The sequence below is a fragment of the Ceratotherium simum genome, chromosome 14 (genome assembly GCF_057802395.1).
Source record: "Ceratotherium simum simum isolate JZ-2026a chromosome 14, ASM5780239v1, whole genome shotgun sequence".
Lineage (NCBI taxonomy): Eukaryota > Metazoa > Chordata > Mammalia > Perissodactyla > Rhinocerotidae > Ceratotherium > Ceratotherium simum.
The window spans coordinates 23,023,954-23,029,265 of NC_141913.1; the positions used below are offsets into that span (position 1 = coordinate 23,023,954).

The 5,312-nt window shown below is 39.0% G+C and overlaps 1 pseudogene; it reads left to right on the forward strand.

Moving 5' to 3' along the window:
• The first annotated feature begins 2,288 nt into the window (after positions 1 to 2,288).
• Positions 2,289 to 3,518, forward strand: LOC101403378 (magnesium transporter NIPA2 pseudogene; annotated as a pseudogene).
• The last annotated feature ends 1,794 nt before the right edge of the window (positions 3,519 to 5,312 follow it).

The window sequence follows — 5,312 nt, forward strand, 5'->3', positions numbered from 1 at the left end:
AGATTACCTCAATGATATGGCCAGCAAATGAAATTAAAAAGGATTCTTTGTCATGGATTTCACCTAAAATATATTACAACCACTTCATTCTTCTATATGTGGATCTTCTCTGTAAATAGCTGGATATACTATAAATCATTATTTTGCTAAAAGTCTAATTGGTGAAATGTTGTTTGTGTTTTTGTTTTTAAAGGAAGAGAAGCAAAAAAATAAAAATAAAGGAGGGGAAGCAATTCAGGCTCATCTGGAAGTATAATATTGTCTATAAAAAGGAAAGCAACAACTAGAGACAGCTTTCCAAATTACTGATCCTTTATTTGGGGGCCAAGTATAGTGGCATCACAAATGATTCCCTAGAAACCCACTGGAACCACCCAATGGCAATGAGCCTCCATGTGGAATCTCAGCATTTCATGCTGTCCTGTCTCAATGTATGGAGGGGCAGTAGGACAGCTCCCTTTCTCTCTGGGAACACGTGCCTGTCCCTCCCGAATGGGCCACTCTCTGTTTTTCTTACCTAAGCCCTTTGGTAGATGAGCTTTGTTTAGAATTAGTTTGAATCTCCACCTACGATTAACAAGAAAACTTAAAACTCCTAGAACAGTGGGTCTCAAAGTTTTAGATCTCAGGACCCAAATGTTTACACTCTTAAAAATTATTGATCCTCAACAAAATACTAGCAAATTGATTACAACAATACATTAAAAAGATCATACACCATGATCCCACCATAAATCCCACCATAAATCAAGTGGGATTTATTCCAGGGATGCAGGGATGGTTCAACATCCGCAAATCAATCAATGTGATACACTACATTAACAAAATTAAGAATAAAAATCACATGATCATCTCAATAGATGCAGAGAGAGCATTTGACAAGATATGGCATCCATTTATGACAAAAACTCTGAAAAAAACGGGTATAGAAGGAAAGTACCTCAACATAATAAAGTCCATATATGACAAACCCACAGCTAATACCATCCTCAATGGTGAAAAACTGAAAGCTATCCCTCTGAGACAAGGAGGCCCACTTTCACCACTCCTATTTAACATAGTACTGGAAGTCCTGGCCAGAGCAATCAGGCAAGAAAAAGAAATAAAACAAATCCAAATTGGAAAGGAAGAAGTGAAACTGTCACTATTTGCAAATGACATGATTTTATATATAGAAAACCCTAAAGAATCCACCAAAAAACTTTTAGAAATAATAAATTAATATGATAAAGTTGCAAGATACAAAATCAACATACAAAAATTAGTTGTGTTTCTATACACTAACAACAAAGCAGCAGAAAGAGAAATTAAGAATACAATCCCATTTACAGTTGCAACAAAAAGAATAAAATACCTAGGAACAAACTTAACTAAAGAGGTGAAAGACCTGTACACTGAAAACTATAAAACATTGTTGAAAGAAATTGAAGAAGACACAAAGAAATGGAAAGATACTCCATGCTCTTGGATTGGAAGAATTAACATAGTTAAAATGTCCACACTTCCTAAAGCCATCTATAGATTCAATGCAATCCCTATCAAAGTTTCAACAACATTTTTCACAGAAATAGAACAAAGAATCCTAAAATTTATATGCAACAGCAAAAGACCCTGAATAGCCAAAGGAATCCTGAGAAGAAAGAACAAAGCTGGAGGTATCACACGCTCTGATTTCAAAATATACTACAAAGCTGTAGTAACCAAAACAGCATGGTACTGGCACAAAAACAGACACACAGATCAATGGAATAGAATTGAGAGCCCAGAAATAAACCCACACATCTATGGACTGCTAATTTTTGACAAGGGAGCCAAGAACATACAATGGAGAAAGGAAAGTGTTTTCAACAAATGGTTTTGGGAAAACTGGACAGCCATACGCAAAAAAATGAAAGTAGACCATTATCTTACACCATACACAAGAATTCACTCAAAATGGATTAAAGACTTGAATGTAAGACCCGAAATCGTGAAATTTCTAGAAGAAAACATAGGCAGTATGCTCTTTGACGTCAGTCGTAGCAAAATATTTTCAAGTACCATGTCTGATTGGGCAAGGGAAACAATAGAAAAAATAAACAAATGGGACTACATCAAACTAAAAAGCTTCTGCACAGCAAAGGAAACCATCAACAAAATGAAAAGGCAGCTTGGTCCCGGCAGTGGCGGCCGCGGCGGCGAGGCCCGCGGTCGTTGGGGGCGGGTTCCCCTCGGCGCTCCCCCCATGGAGGAGGCGAAGCGCAGGGCTGCAGCCCCGAATGCCCAAACTTCCCACTGGACGGCGAAGAAGCCGGTGGCCTCGCGAGCGCAAGCGAGGGCGGCCCATGCGGCCTGTGTGGGAGTGTGAGCGGAGGTGACCGGAGCGGAGAGCAGAGGGGAAGCGGCGCCGCCGGCCCGCCGGCTGGGATTTGAAGACTGCATCATCCTGCCTCCAGTACCAGCAGTTTCTCTGTTCTGTGATCAATGTGATTCACAAGAACTTCTTAAGTAACAAACGAAATGAGCCAGGGGCATGGAAAATATGACGTTTATATTGGTCTGGGATTGGCTATGAGCTCCAGCATTTTCATTGGAGGGAGTTTCATTGTGAAAAAAAAAGACCTTCTGCGACTTGCCAGAAAAGGCTCCATGAGAGTAGGTCAAGGAGGCCATGCGTATCTTAAAGAATGGTTGTGGTGGGCTGGACTGCTATCAATGGGAGCAGGCGAGGTGGCCAACTTTGCTGCGTATGCCTTTGCACCAGCCACCCTAGTGACTCCGTTAGGAGCTCTCAGCATACTAGTAAGTGCCATTCTTTCTTCATACTTTCTAAATGAAAGACTTAATCTTCATGGGAAAATTGGATGTTTGCTAAGTATTCTGGGATCTACAGTTATGGTCATTCATGCTCCAAAAGAAGAGGAGATTGAGACTTTAAATGAAATGTCTCACAAGCTAAGGGACCCAGGTTTTGTGGTCTTTGCAACACTTGTGGTCATTGTGTCCTTGATATTAATCTTCGTGGTGGGACCTCGCCATGGACAGACAAACATTCTTGTGTACATAACAATCTGCTCGGTCATTGGTGCATTTTCAGTCTCCTGTGTTAAGGGCCTGGGCATTGCTATCAAAGAGCTGTTTGCTGGAAAGCCTGTGCTGCGACATCCCCTGGCCTGGATTCTGCTGCTGAGCCTCATAGTCTGTGTGAGCACACAGATTAATTACCTGAACAGGGCCCTGGACATATTCAACACTTCCATCGTGACTCCAATATATTATGTGTTCTTTACAACATCCGTTTTAACTTGTTCAGCTATTCTTTTTAAGGAGTGGCAAGATATGCCTGTTGATGATGTCATTGGTACTTTGAGTGGCTTCTTTACAATCATTGTGGGAATATTCTTGTTGCATGCCTTTAAAGACGTCAGCTTTAGTCTAGCAAGTCTGCCCGTGTCTTTTTGAAAAGATGAAAAAGCAATGAATGGCAATCTCTCTAATATGTATGAAGTTCTTAATAATAATGAAGAAAGCTTAACCTGTGGAATGGAACAACACACTGGTGAAAATATTTCCCGAAGAAATGGAAATTTGACAGCTTCTTAAGAAAGATGTAATTAAAAGGTTCATCTATAATTGTGTTATAAAGCGAATCTGAATATCAGAATGTGTCTGAAAAAAGCATTGTTCTCAAATTTTTTTTTTTTTTTTAAAGATTTTTTTTTTATTTATTTTATTTTTTCCCCCCAAAGCCCCAGCAGATAGTTGTATGTCATAGCTGCACATCCTTCTAGTTGCGGCATGTGGGACTCGGCCTCAGGATGGACGGAGAAGTGGCGCCTCGATGCGCACCCGGGATCCGAACCCGGGCCGCCAGCATTGCAGCGCGCGCACTTAACCACCAAGCCACAGGGCCGGCCCATTGTTCTCAAATTAATATTCTCTAGAGACAATCTTTTTTAAGATTTCACTAATTTGGACCAAGAAATTACTTTTCTTTTATTTAAATGATGGTAGCTCACTAAAATGACCTCCGTATGTGGCCAATTTCTATTAACATTGTATTATTGTAGAGGTATTTTAAATTTTCCTTCACCAAAATCTAAAAGCACTACTAATGACAGTTTTAAGTCTATAAAAATGCTTTATTTTTTCGTTGGTGATGAAAGTCTGGAATGTACGTCTGTGATCCCTACTCTATCAAACTGTGACCATTTTAAGGCTTTTTGATTTAAAAAAGAACAAAATTATCCCAATATATTATCCTGTAATTTACCTTGCCTATAAAAATGACTCCTGTTTGATGAATTATTTTAATTTTGAAATGTTAGCTTGAGAGAATCTGAAGTTATCAAATGAAGGAAACTCATTTACAAAACAAGGGTAAGAAATCACCCCACAGAAATATTTCTCAGGCTGTGACTTGTCACCACACACATTCAGTGGCCTTCCTAGACAACACCTTGTTAAACCAGTGCTGCAGCCCAGCTGGTTTTATTCTTAGTTACTGTAATCCCCTGGTACCTGGAAACTTGATTACCCATGTTACATCAGCTCTTGTACTTTTCAATATATTTTCATAATGAGTTATGTCATTTAGATCTTCTAACAACTCTGGGAAGTAAAGTCAGAAGACTAGGGTAATTTCTTAAATTTAGCTCATGTTATAATAAAAAGACAAATTGAAACAAAAAAAAAAAAAAAAGAAAAGGCAACCTAACATTTGGGAGAAGATATTTGCAAACCATATATCTGATAAGGGGTTAATCTCCAAAATATATAAAGAACTCATACATCTCAACAACAAAAAAATTAACAACCCAATTAAAAAATGGGCAAAAATCTTGAACAGACATTTCTCCAAAAAAGATATACAGATGGCCAACAGACACATGAAAAGATGTTCATTAACTATCAAGAAAATGCAAATCAAAACTACAATGAGATATCACCTCACACCCGTCAGAATGGTTATAATTAACAACACAGGAAACAACATGTGTTGGAGACGATGTAGAGAGAGAAGGGAACTCTCATACACTGCTGGTGGGAGTGCAAACTGGTGCAGCCACTATGGAAAACAGTATGGAGATTCCTCAAAAAATTAAGAATAGAACTACCATACGATTCAGCTATTCCACTGCTGGGTATTTATCCAAAGAACATGAAAACAACAATGCATAAAGATACACACACCCCTGTGTTCATTGCAGCATTGTTCACAATAGCCAAGACTTGGAAGCAACCTAAGTGCCCATCAAGGGATGCATGGATAAAGAGGATATGGTATATATACACAATGGAATACTACTCAGCCATAAGAAGTGATGAAATCC